This window comes from Heterocephalus glaber, unplaced genomic scaffold (genome assembly GCF_053883595.1).
Source record: "Heterocephalus glaber isolate CG9 unplaced genomic scaffold, H.glaber_assembly_v1.0 deba00001481, whole genome shotgun sequence".
NCBI classification, from domain to species: Eukaryota; Metazoa; Chordata; class Mammalia; order Rodentia; family Bathyergidae; genus Heterocephalus; species Heterocephalus glaber.
In genome coordinates, this window is record NW_028258317.1 from 48,000,267 (window position 1) to 48,014,954 (window position 14,688).

Here is a 14,688-nt window from a genome sequence, read left to right on the forward strand (position 1 = left end):
ATTTATGAAGGATACTTGAAAGAATTAAATTATTTTGCCTATGACAAGAGATAAATACATCCTGGGGAAACTGGTACTGAAATCTTGCTCCAAACTCAAAGATCTGTATAGGGCACTGGTTGGGAAACAACCACCAGAGTCCCATCATCCCAGTCACATGATAAGAGGCTTCTCTCTGCTTTACTAGGAGTGACTGCTTAGTCTTTTACCAGAAGGTGATTCTTTTTTTTTTTATTGAATTCTTTTATTGGTACATTGTAGGTATACAACACAATTACATTTCTTATTGGGAATTGTATCTTTACATGATGCATCTTGGTTCTTATTTTTTGCTCATTGCTAGCCCTCCCTTCACCCCCTCCACCCTTCCCTATTTAAATTTGATTTCATATACATTCTTTTCCTTCAACCTAAGAATGAACTTCAATACAAAGTTTGAAATATACCAAGATGTGAGTGAGAATACAAAAAACAGAGCTTGATCAGTGATTCTGGTTGGAGCGCAGATGACCAAAATGCTGATAAGAATGTGAACAGTAAAGACTAGGCTCAGAAAGTTTCAGTTCAGAACAAGGATTCCATGGGCAATTAGACTAGAGACCATGTATGTTACACTTTGGTAGAAAATTTGTTTCCATTTTGCCCATGTTCTGAGACTTTGTGGGAGACTGACTTTAAAGACGACACACTAATTAATCTGGGCACAGGAAATTTCAAAACAGTCCAACCAATGTTCATTCCGTAGGATGGGTATTGCTTGCTGCTTTTAGAAAGATCTATAGTAAAAATCAGGAGAGAAGGACAACATCAAATGATGTAAAAAGTTCACAGTTTCATCAGAAAAGAACTACCTGCAAAGTTGAAGCAGAGAATAGCATGATTGCTGAACAAACTAGCATTAAAAAGAAGCCAAGTACTTTGCATCAGAACAATAGAAAAGATGCCTTGAGGGTATCTCAGGAATCAGCAAGACACCACCCTTTAAAGGCTCAAAGATATAAAGTGAAAGACTGAGCCCCAAAACACCCTGCTTCAGAATTGGTTCCCAGAGATTTATTTCCCAGTGCTCAGCCATCCAGGAACTCAGAGGCTGATGCAGCCATGATCCAAGGGACCCAGGCTACTGCTTGAGCAGACTTTGGCATCATTCATGTGACACTGGTTTTATAGGCATACAAAATGCAAGAGTTCTTGGGTCATGGAGGCTTCCACCCAGATCCCAGAATAAGGCCTGGAAAGCCAGTGTCCCTGAGAGTGCAGCATGTGAAGCTGCAATAGTGAAGCCAAAAGTATAGTGGAGACCCAAGGAAATTGGAGATGTCAGAAATGTGGAACATCTGCTAAGCAAAATCATAGGCAGTGAGCAGAGCCACCCCATTAGAGGGCCCATGAGGCACTGTTAGAGAGACAGGGCTGCCCAGACCCTTTGGAGCTCACATTTTGCCAAAATTTATACCAGGTGCTGGTCATGAAACTACAGGATTTATTGTTTGCCCTTTAAGTGTTGCTTTGGTCTGATTCCCTTCTAAACTTCCTATTTTTCTCTTTTGGAATGGGAATCTTTACCCTGTGCCATTATACATTAGGAGTATTAAACTTTCTGTTTAATTTCTATAGGTGCTCACAGCTAAGAGTTTGCCTTTAGTGTTAAAGGAGATGCTGGACTTAGACTGTTCAGCAATGATGGAACTGTTAAAACTTTGGCAGCTCTTAGAGATGGACTAAATGCATTTTGCATAATGAGATAGACATGTGTCTTTGGAGAATCTGAGATGCAATGTTATAACTCAAACCTAAAATGGTCCCCCAAAGCCTCATATGCTTGGGAGGTGATTGGATCATAAGGGTGCTATACTTAGTGGATTTATCCATTGATGAGTTCAATAGCTTACTGTAATGTTAGGAGGTGGGTTTTGGTTGGAGGTGGTTCACTAGGAGTAAGACCTGGCATGTTTTGTTTTTGTTCCTAGTTCCCACTCCCTCTGCTTCCTGGCTGCCATAATTGAAAGCATTTCTCCACCATGTCTTTTTGCCATGCCATTTCTGCCTTGGAGACAGCCAAACATGGACTAAATCTTCTAAAAACTGTGAGCTAAAATAAACCTCTCCCATTTTAAGTTTTGAGTAATGGGTTTTTTGTCTCAGTGATGGAAAAGTAACTAGTCTACACACTCTCTATGCCACCTGAGGACTTTAGCCATGATATCACTTTTTAAGTTTAAGCTCACCATATGCAAAATGGGATAATAATAGGCCCCACAACATACGAGTAGTTTGGGAATCAAATAAGATGACCCATGTGGTTAGCCAAAAGCCAGTTAGCCCTGTAAGAGTCTAAGGCCAGTTTATAGAAGGGTCTGCAGCCTTCACCCACTAGAACCAATCAGTTCAGGGGCCAGGACTTGCCCAGTCATTGCCAGAGTTCTGCTAATGGGCAGTAATAACTTCCCAGGGTACTAAGCTCTGTTTTTGGACTAATAAAGCCAATAACTAATTTTGGAGTACTTACTAGGTATAGTAAATACAACTTATACTTTAACTTAATTAATCCATCAACCCTAAGAGATAGTTTCTAATATTAATTCTCAATTTACGGCCACAAGAAAGAGCTTGTCTAAGACCCAGAGCTCCTAAATTATGAAGCCACAGTCTGGCCCCTAGGCAGTGGGTTCCAATGAATATGCTCCTAACCATAGCACATGCTATGTATATAGTGATTTTCAACTAATTTTACCTTGTGGGAGACATTTGGCAATGTCCAGAAATATTTTGTTCTGTCACATATGAGGGTTGCTAATGTGGAGACTCAATACCACAAATTATAGTACTTTGGCATGCTGAGTACTTCAAACAAAGGGAGACTAGAAGTCCTCAGAAATAGAGCTTTCTGAGTTTCTTCTGCTCTCCTGTCTTGTGCCCTCCATTCTCACCCAAAGCAAGTCTCAAAATCCAAAATTCCACTCCCCCAAGAAAAGACTACTACTCTTCTTTCCCCCAAAAGGCCATAAAACCTAGAAAGATCCTAATTCAGTAGACTTCTTATTCTGTATCCATGAGGAAAGAATTGTATACAGAAAGGCCAAAAAGAATTTGAACAGACTGGTCTTAGTGTTTCCTCATAAGTCTATTGCCATTAGATCCTAGCTTCTTTTTTAAAAATTAATTTTATTGGTACATTTTAGGTATGCAATATGATGACATTCATCATTGGAAATTTGCACCCTTACATAATCTCTCTTGGTTCTTTTTCCCCTTCTCCTGCCCTCCCTTCAACCCCTCCATCCCTCCCTATTTACAAAGACTTTATTTCCATTTTTTCATTTTCTCATATTAATTCCATTCCCTTCTTGCATGAAGGGAATAGATCCTAGCTTCTTATATTACTACATTCTTCCCCCACACTGTTGTAGGAAACAGAGCCAAACCTGGTCTTTCTGTCTTCCTCTTCTATGCCAAGGGCTTTGAACTATTTAACCTTCGACAGGTCCACTGCTTTTGAAGAATCTACAATTCTTTGGCTTCTGACATATACACGATGATGTTTTGTCCCATACAAGCCTTTAGAGTGGGTTTCCTATTTTGATTAGAAGAACTTTTAAACATGTCTCATATTTTCAGTATTTTTCTTTTACCCCTTTATTAAAATATGTCCTCTCCCTCCTCCTCTTTCTGGAACCTCACCATTTTATAAGCATCATTCCTAGCACATGAAGGGGTTACCAGCTCCTGTGTGAATAAGCAGTAACCCTCAGGAACTGTCACTTCCCAGCCTTGGATGTGTGGTCACAGACCAACTACACAGGTGTTTGATTGATACTACACTTGATCTTAGCCAAAAGGCCGAGAAGCGATAACACAGGTGTTTGATTGAATGGGAGCCAAGGCCTGTGCCTAGGGCAACTCCCTACTGAGACTCTAGGCTCTAGCAGCCAGCAGCACTTACTCTCAGGGGAGAGCAGGTCGGGGGAGCACTGGGCAGAACCTTGCTGGTGCTCCCTCAGCTGCCAAGGCCATCTTGGCAAACAGTCCTGCACAAAGCACCTCCACAGGTGCTCAGGACCAGCTGATAGAACAGAGGAGGCAAAACCCAAAGGAGTGTGATCAAACAGCCTGCTTAATTGTGTGCATAATCATTTGGATATCCATTTATTGGATCAACTCAGTAACATTAACTATAAACCAAATAAACATTAAATATAAAGAGACTTCCAAGGTGCTCTTTCAGCCCATGGAACCCACAGATTTGTTTTATCCAAATATATGCTCCCTTCCCTTCTGGGTGGACAAACTAAACAGTACTGAAAAGTTTTGTTAGCTTAATTAACCATAATTTAATGAGCAATAAATGATGGAAAAATCTAACCAGGATGCATAGATTCATATCCACTGTGGAAATAAAAAATGATAGGAAATTAGAAATATGAGTCCCTGCATTAGAAAGAAATTACATTAAATTATAGGGATACTATGAAATGATTTCATAGAACTGTTATTTGTTCATGTTTTATACTTGAGTTGCTTTTTGTTGGAGAATTTATGAGTACCTTGTGAGCTACAGAAACTTGTTAGCTAGGTTTGTTCAGATTAAGTTACCTAATTATTAAATAGTTGCTTACTTACAAGTTATTACCATTCTTCATCTTTCTGATGATGTTAAGTGCCTACGTGATAAATCCATCCATAGAAGTGTACAGTCTTCATTTATTAACTATAAATCTTGACTTCATGTTTTAGGGAGATATCTTTCCTTATAGGTGGTCAGAAACTGTCTTTTTCTTAATCGTAAAGGTTTGAAGGGAGTACTGAAAACAGTTTTTCTTTTCCCTCCCAGAGTCCCTCTCTACTTTCTGAACAGTGCCACACAAGCTGTGTGATGTGGAGATCCTGATAACTCACTCTAAGCTCACGCAGTTGTTGCCCAGTGTTTGTGTTCTGGCATTTTGCTATGCACACATATTTGACATTATTGTTATTCTTGTTTTGTACAGCTAATGTCTGTTAAAAAAAACAGCTTGTGTCTCACATCCTCTGTCTGGGATCATTGTCCTCTGCGTAAAGTAAATCCTTTTGAATTTCTCTTAGTGAAGAACTGTAAGTGCCTTAAATCACTTTTAAATTGCAGCTTACACAAAATGACATATGTTCACTATGGAAATCGGGAAAATACAGGACAATTCGAACACAGAGCAAAATGTCATCCAGAATGCCACCATGGAAGGAAAACCATTAAAAAAAATTGTAAGTGCATTTCTACATTATGTACACGCACATCACATACACACACACACACACACACACACACACGAGCTACGTATACAATTTGTTCTCAGTATTCTTAATTATTTTATTGTGATAAATCTATGCCGTCTTTATACTAATGGGGACATATTGTAAAGGCTTTGTTGTCATCCGCTTTTTTCATTTAACAATACACTTGACTAGTTGTTCTCCTTTTTCTTAACATTTTCCACAAAACTACTTTATAAAATGATTTAAAAATTAAACATTGGCATAAGGGAGTCTCACTGGGTAGTCCATGTGTCAATGCTTGTTCTATTAGTGTAATTTTTACTTTACTCATGTAATAGGCATTTGTGTGCATATTCTTAATGTCTTTTAAAATATGAGGGCTGACTTTACAGACATCAAGACTGGTCCTGGGACCTAGTCTCCTGATTCACCCTCATACCTATTTATCACCTGCTTAAATGTGGATAGAGCAGCCTTCCTTGGCTATCTGCCCCAAACTCCTGGCAACCACCCCCAGCACCCTCACTTTGCTTTATGTATTTCGTAACCCTTTCTGCATCCTGATATGTCATGTATTTACTTGTTTATTTGTTCATTGCTTGCTCTCTGTACAAGGCTGTAAACCATGGGAACCGGGAATTTGGATTTTTTAAAATCAACTCTATGCAGATGCCAAACAGTGGATGACACACAGGAGGGTACCAGTAGATAGCTGGCACATGATTGATTTGCACAGTCACAATAGGTATCTAACACCAGAGTTAGTAGCAGTATGTATTTGTATTTCTTGTCCATTAGGATGGCAAATCTTATAAATTGTGTGGAGGAAATGATATTGGCTGTTTTCCATCCTCTATTATGGGCATAATAAAGGTTTTGCTAACATGTTTGTTCTGAAACACAATGCCAACTTTTTTTCTCATCATTAATGATTGTGGAAAAGTTGTGGAACTGCAAAGGACCCTGAATGTAATTTGGTTTGGTTTAACCTCACTTCTGATGTAAAAACTGAAATCCAAGTAGATTCAATATTCACCCAAGAAGTTATAGGAAATCAGTGCCAAAATGAGGCCAGCCTAAACCCCATTTCACAGAAAGAGAAACTAAGGCTGAGTTAGTGCTTCCCAATATTTTTTATGTAATGAAATGCACAATAATTATTTTTTGTGCCTGGAATCGAACTCTGGACCTTGAGCTTGCCAGGTGGGCACAGTGCCACTGAACTACATCCGTGGCCCACATGATAATTATTGTGCAGTGTCAGATGTGGCTGCTTATAGCCACTGACAAATGAATAGGGGTTCTGGCAACCTTAGGCCTTGGCACAGCTTAGTGGTACCCCACCATGTTGCCATATGCCTGTCAGGAACCTGGCTTAAAAAGTTGATGTACTCTTCCCAAGACAGCAAACAAGAGGTGGAGCTTTGGAGCTTTGGTTTGTATCCAGTTAGCTCTGAGCCAGGACTCTTAACTCTGGGGCTTTAGTGCCTGAACATGTGCTGAGCATCTAAGTATCTGGCAGATTCCTAGGTGCTGGGGGGCTTGGAGAGAATAGATTCAATTCTTCTGCCATAAAACCATATCCTGCTCCTTCAACCTGAGTATAACAGGTAAGAGGAACATTTATCAATTTTGTTAGGAGCTCTCTGCCTATTTTCAGGGCGTAATCTTCCTAATCCAGAGAAAGCCATCATAAAGTTAACATGACACTCCTCAAAGAGTATTGTCTTAAATAAGGCTGTGAAATAGACAACCATGGCAATGACTAAATATTTGTGTCCTCCCACCTCCACATTTCATATGTGGAAGCCCTAACTTTCAGTGTTACTATAGTTAGAGTTGGGGCCCCTGAGGAACTAATTAAGGTTAAATGAGGTCCCGAGGGTAGGGCCCAGGTCCAAAAGGATGGATGTCCTCATAGGAAGAGGCACCAAAGCGCTCCCTCTCTCCCTCTGTACACATGAGCTGAGTGACACATAGCAAGAAGGCAGAGCGAGAGCTGAGAAGAGAGCACTCACCAGAAACCAAACCAGCCAGGGTGTTCATCTTGGACTTCTAGCCACCAGAGCTGTTGTATATGAAAATACAGTTCTGTTGTCTGATTAGAATGATTCTGCTAAAGCTATTACAAAACTTTACCAGATGTTTGCCTCAAAGTCTGAAGCATCTACATTCAGAATTCAAAGTAACTTCTGAATTCTATACAAAAACACTGGTGACTTTGCTTTTATTTTTGGTCATTGAAAGGCCAATCTTCATTATACAAAATTTACAAAACAAAAGGAATCTTTTCCAAAAGTAACCACAATCCATTTTCAGAAGCTGAGACTTGCAAGCAACTTCTCAAATGGCAGGCTGTTCCCTACATGGAAGCCAATAACACCAAAACCCTTCTGTAACTAGGCACCCACACAAAATGAGTTAATGAGGTAGCCAAATGGTTGCTATTTATAGTAGTGTGAAATGGGAACTAGTAAAATGTGTGAACCAATTGTCCAGCACAAAATGAAATTCATACAATGACGGGGCATGCTTTGTGATGACTAAAATTATGAAATTATTTGACATTCACAAAATATCAAATTTGAATGCAGATTTTAAAATAATTTTAAATATCTCATCTATAGATGTGTAGCAGAAAACATGTGGAGGATATGAATCAACATGTTAAAATGACTGTACTTAGATGTACAGATTATGAGTTTCATTTGCTTCATTTTATTTTTATGTAGCTTGCACTTTTTCACAGTGCCCATGGAGGACTTGTGCAGTTGTTCAAAGTTAAACAAAAATGAATAAATTCACCTACTTAATCCACAACCCCCAAGAGAAAAACCATGCAACCTGTGTGAACATTTTGTTCTCATAGCACCTTCAGCAATCTGACCATGGGTCTCACATCCCATTGATATTGTGTCCTGCTGACATTTCATCTTCTTACCCCCCAACTTACACACACACACACACACACACACACACACACACCCCAACTCCTGACTTCAGCAGCCCCAGAAATTTCAGTCATTCTGACAAGCCTTTTTTCCCGTTCCACTTTATTTTGAATTAATGAGTTCCTTTCTCACTGTAGTAGTAATTGCTATGGAGTTCTCTGGAGACTGCACCTCGCTGTCTGTTTAGTTCTGAGCCTTTCAGTTGCATGCACCAGGCTGGAAAGAGTTGAGAGAAGATGGCTGCCAGTACTTCAGGGGCCCTGGAGGCAGTGGTTTAGGAGGCAGGTAAAAGATGTGCTTTCCACCTTGTCAACACTGCACTGACTAAATAAGGAATGTGGGAGAACAGACTTCAGAGTTATGAAGCACGTAAACACCAGAAGCATTCCAAAGGGTGGGTGAGACCCCTTGGAGGTATGGAGCAAGGGGTAGGTGGAAACTGTACTACAGAGCTTTCTGGTTAAGGTACTTCTAAGAGTTAAGAAGGGGCTTCACCCCCGGTTTGCCAAACCTTGAGAAAACATTCAACAAAGCCAATGAGGGTGGATGAGAAGAGAGGAATTTTGGCTGATGGTATGATGCAATAAGTTTGAAAAAGCTCTTTTAAAGTATTATTTGGGTATTATGCAAAGGAGTGTGGGTAAAATGACTTGAAAAAATCACATAAAAGAGAGAACTTTAGTGGGTAGTGTGGAAAGAGACTGGAATTTGGACTCCGAGATTTCTTGTTTTGCATTGACTTTCCCCTTGTTAGTATTCTTGTATGAACTTTAGTTTCCTTCCCTAGAAAGATAAGGAAAGGACTACTCTGAATAGTTGTGCAAATCAAATTAGATAATGTATATTCATGCCTAGGACCTGTGGCTTCTAAGAAGTACTATTTTGAGTTTGTAGGACTTGGTGACTGTTTAAATGCAGGTGCTGAGGGAAAAGAGGACAAAACATTCAGTTAAGCCAGTTTACATCAACCCCTTTTGCTGCTCATGCTTCCCTTTAGGCTAACTGTGCCCTGTCTAATTTGCTGCTGCCATGCAGTTACTGATGGCTGTGGTGAACACATCCCCTGCAGTCACTCTCTCATGTTGCCCAGGCACAGGTTTGCTTTTGTTTCTAAAGCTTTCCAGTGATTCTAATGTGTAGTCAGGATCAAATTCCACTGGTGTGCTGTGATAAGGGTGGGGCACACAGCATAGAATAAGTGCAAGAGGCTCCGGTGTAAGGTGATGGGAGCAACTGGGTGTAGTCGCACACGGCTGTGATCCTGGCCTTCTGGAAGGCCGAGGCAGAAGTTTCACAAGCTCAAACCTCACCCGGGCAACTCAGTGACTTAGTGAAATCTAGTCTCAAAATTGAAAGAAGGAAAGAAAAGAAAAGAAAAAATAAGACAAGGCAAGACGAGAACTGGGCTGAAGCTCAGTGTGAAGGCCCTGGGTTAAGTCCCAATCAATCAATCAATCAATGCAGCAAGACATTCTGGCGAGCTAGTGCACAGTAGGATGACCACAGCAAATCACAGTGAACTGTAAATTTCAACAAACCGGAAGAAAGATTTTGAGTTATCACCATGAAGAGTTGATAAATGTTTGGGGACATAGATATGTTTAACCTGATTTTCATATTGCCAAATGTATACATGTATTGGAAATATCACATGATATCCCCTAAATATGTACAAATTTTATGTATCAGTGAAGAAGAAAGGTCTCTTCCACTCTCTGGGTCCAAAGCCTCTCTGTTCCTCTCCTAAAAAATAAATACTTATCAATTTTTCTTCACCCTTCTCTCCTGTATGTAGATCAGAGTTTGTCTTACACCTCACTTTTCTCACATCCGCATCACGATGATTGTCCCCTATCAGCACATATAGTCTCCCTCCTTTTTAACATAGTTACATTCACAGAATGGGTGTATCAAATTTATTTAATCATATCACTTAAGTTGTTTGCAATCTCTTTAGGGAATGAATACCCTTCACTTGTGTGTTTATGGAGTTACATCCAAAGATACTTGAAGCCTGGTGGGGTGACACACCTGTGCAATCCTAGTCTCTGGAAGACTTGAGGCAGGAAGACCACAAGTGTCTTAGTCACTTTCCTTAATGCGAGAAACAGTACCTGACACCCACAACGTGAAGGAGGAGAGGTTTTTTTTAACTTACAGCTTTATAGTTGGCTGGCTCCAAGGCAGGGAGGGCATAGTGGCAGGGCCTGGTTTGGAGAAAAGCTGTTCACATCATGGCCGCTAGGAAGGAGAGATCAACAGGAGGAGCTGAGGGAAGGAGATAAACCCTTCCAGGTCATGCAATCAGAGGCGCCCCCTCTTCCCACCAGCCCTTCCCCTCCTAACAGCACATTTAGCTATGAACTCATCACCTCCCAAAGCCCTGCCTCTGAACACTGAAGAGTGGGGACATCCTAAGGCAGGAAGATCACAAATTTGAGCCCAGCCTGGGCGGTTCAGTGACTTAGAAAGACCCTATCTAAATTTAAAAAAGGGGCTGGGGATGTAGCTCAGTGTGAAAGCTCTGCATTCAATCCGCAATAACACACACACACACACATGAGGCACACATGTGCCCACATACACACACACAAGATACTTCAGTGAGCTCAGTAGTGAGAATAAAAAAATTGTCACAAATTTGCAAAAAAGAATGTTCTGCAGCCATGAGAGCAAGAGGCCACCAGAACTATTATATATAAGGAACATTATAAACTAGTAACAGTTTATAAGGGACATTATAAACTAATGTAGCATCAGGAAGACACAGTTTTATAAGCACCAATCAATGTCAACCCTGCCGTATTGAAAGTTAACCAATCAAGGATGAGATTGGATCTCAACCAACTAACAGTTTTGCTGTAGTCACCAATTCACAGATGGTATCAGCACCTCTGAAAACTGACCAAATCCTTAACCCCATTCTTTCAAAGTAACTCATGTAAGCACTCTTCTGTGAAAGAGGAGGTGTGCCTCTGTCACATAATTCCTACTTACTATCCAAATCAATACATTCATTCAGCTTTGTCTTTCATATTGTGCAATAATCTTATTATCCTTTGACATTAGAAATATTATAAAAGGCAATCTTGCACAGTACATGCATTTCTATACATTTATATTTTTTATTTTTTATTTTTTTATTTTTATTTTTTGGTACTGAAGATCGAACTTGGGACCTTTTGCTTGTGAGGCAGGTGGCGGAACCACTGAGCTAAATCCCTGGTCCCTCTATACATTCATACATTTTTTACATGTGGATTACACTGTGACTCTCTAGGAGATGTTGCACTTTGAGGTGGATTAAAGGGATTTCAGGGTACATTTGTAATTCTCTCCTAGATTTTTTACCTTAAATCTAGCTTTCTCATAAGATTTGACTCTAGTCCAAATCTAAGAGTGAAATTGCTGGGTACAAAGACATGAATATTTTCAAATTTGATAACTATTGTCCTTCAAAGAGATACAGCAATTAACATGTCTATAAATAATGCTGAGCACATGATATCTATTCCCCTGTCTTTAAGTAATACAATTTTTGAAATCCTTCATGATTATACAAAATTTAAAAAGATTTCTTTTGGTTTCTGTTTGATGTTTTCCAAGTTGAATAAGCTTGAGCAGATGACTTTATATATATATATAAAATATTAATATATTTATATATTATACATAGATATATTTTTGGTAAATTGGTAGGTTATAGCCTGTGGATTAAATGATTTTTTGAACTGTAGTAGTATACATGAAGAAACTAGAAAAGTTGCAACAATCCATTTTTATTTTCATTGGTTTACCAATGAAAGTGCTGTTTCACAATTGATTTCGAATTTTCAGAAAAACAGTTTGTTCTTGTTTGAAGAAAACCTCTACTACCTTAAGATAGGAAGGAGGAGAAAGTCTTTAATAGTTTGAGGTTGAGGTGACTCTCTGCCCCCACTTGTGTTAAGCCTACGTAAGTTAAAGTGGTTTTCTATTTTTAAAGAGCAGAGATTGCAGCCTTTGTAGAGCGGCAGCCCCTCTTAGCAGGTGCCTGGGGAGGATAATTGGCAGGTACCCCTGAAGGTCAGAGTGAAGCACTGTGCATTGCCCACTCTGAAGGACTAAGGAGGCCTGGGCTTAAGCAACCTGCAGGAGTTCCAGCTCATAAGTGACCATTTGAGGCTCTTTCTACTCACCATTAGCATCTCTCTTCCTTCCTTATTTTGGAAGGTATGTAAAATAACATTAATAAAAATCTTTATATATTTCTTAGTATTAAAGGTGCTTTTTAGAAATTATTACTATTGTTTTACTTTATAGAACTGCCTGTTTTGGGAATGGAAACAATGGTAGCCCAAATAAATAAAAATAAAAATAAATATGACAGTCCTGGCCATTATTTTGTGATGTTAGCTTTATTATTATCCCTCTTTTATAAGCTGGGGACACTTGAGCCCCAGAGAGGTTGAAAAGTACCAGATTGTGAGGTGAGACAGGGGTCTATTGACTTGGAACCTTGTCTCTCTGAATTATAATAACTAAAATTACACAAGTAAATATCTGCAAATATTATCTCCTCAGCATGTATTAGGAATCCTTTTCTTAATATTGACGTAATTTCTTAAGAATAAAGTCAGTGGCAGAAGGCTTGTAGACCCTTAATGTAAAACTACAGATATGAATTTATTTTGAAAAACTTCCCAAACTAAGGCTGTATTTGACAAACAGTATAAACACAGCAGGTTCAGTTCCAATTGCAAAACTAAGGAAAGCTGTCAAAAATGTCCTACTTTGCACTTAGGTGTATATAAAACTTGCTTTAAGATTTATTTTTATTGTTTGCAATTAGCTTGTACATATATGTTGGCTCCTTGCCTCAGGAACTGAGCTGTTTATTTTTCCTTCTTTACAAGAAAATACGCGTTGCATGATCTGTACTAAGAGCTCAGTGCCTATTATCTGACTTCTATTTTTAACTTGGGCATTAATACTGTCATCCAAATGATGTCCTCATAACAAAAAATTAATCTTGTGCCCTGGAAGGGAAACATTTATGTGCTGTATTTGTGACGATGTTTCAGGCAATCTAATTGAGCAAATCCCACCCCCCCACCCCACCCCCCCGCTCATGTTCATGTATTTGATAAATTTGGCAGTCCTATCAGATGCCTTGAGCTGCAACTCCACATTGTGCTTGTAACTTCTAGGATTCTGTTTGTAACTGCTTTAAAGGGGGCGAACTCAGAGAAAAACAGGCAATGAATTTGAAAAATTCAAGGCAAAGTAGATTCTTAAACAAAAAAATAATAATCCAAAGATCACCAGCTCAGCCATTTTCTCCCAAACAGATGATGAGCCAAGACTGAAACACAAGGGCTGTCAATTTCTGCTCTAGCTCCATAAAGCTAGTGACCTCCATAGTCATCTACCAATGCCGCAAAGGCTTTGCAGCCACTTATAGTGTTATATTGTTTCTCAATTACTAAGGGTATGTTCTTTTTCTTGATTTTTCATTTAGTGGTACCTAATATTTTGTATGTATATATTCATTTTAAATGCACATTTGCTGAGTTTTTACCATGAGATAAATATTGCCACTCACTCAATGGAACTGGGTTAAGTGTTATGGGTTTAACAGTGAGCAAAACAGATGATCGTGGGATTTACAGTAGTGTGGAGGAGAGAAATAAACCACCAGTAGCTCCCCAAACATATAGTTGGAATCTATGCAAAGCACTATGGAGGAGAAGAATGAGGTGCCCCGAGTGTGGGGATTGACTTGTGGGCAGCTTGGGGATGATTTCCCTCGATAGTGTTGGTGCTTTCCTATGCAGTGCTCACTTATTCTTCACAGCAAGTCTTCACATGTTACCATCCTTGCTTTGCAGATGAGGAAGTGGAGACAAGGAAGAGGTGAAAGTGTTCTTTGTACTGTTCCGTGAATGTTCATGTAACAATTAACTATGGATAAAAGAGAAGTGCTGATTTGCTGTTTATAAGCATAGCGTTAAGATAATTCCATTCCTCAAAGGGCTGGTGGCACATGCCTATGATTCTAGCACTCTGGGAAGCTGAGGCAGCAGGATCACAAGTTTGAGCTCAGCCTGGGTTACCTGGCCTCTTAGTGAAATCTGGTCCCAAAATTAAAAAAAAAAATGGCTGGGGATGTACCTCATTGGCTCAGTTTGAAGATCCCAGGTTCAACCTCCAGTGCTGAAGAAAACCTTATTTTTCATTTGCTCCTTTTGGAAATTTTATTTATGTTGTGTCAACCTGCCCCTAAAAAGATAACCAAGCAAGTTAATATTATAACTCTGAAGTGATGTGGAAATTATTTCAAAATGACTATGGTAAAACTGACTACTCATGAATATTATACACTTGTAATCTTAGTCATTTAAGCTACAATAATAAAATATCAGAGACAAGGTACTTTATAAACAACAGAAATTTCTTTCTCATAGTCCTGGAGGCTGGGAAGTCCAAGATCAGGGTGCCAGGAGAT

The 14,688-nt window shown here is 39.4% G+C and overlaps 1 pseudogene; it reads right to left on the reverse strand.

Annotated features, from left to right (window-relative positions):
* Window positions 1-3,777: 3,777 nt before the first annotated feature.
* LOC147825938 (U2 spliceosomal RNA) lies at window positions 3,778-3,852 on the reverse strand (annotated as a pseudogene).
* Window positions 3,853-14,688: the final 10,836 nt, after the last annotated feature.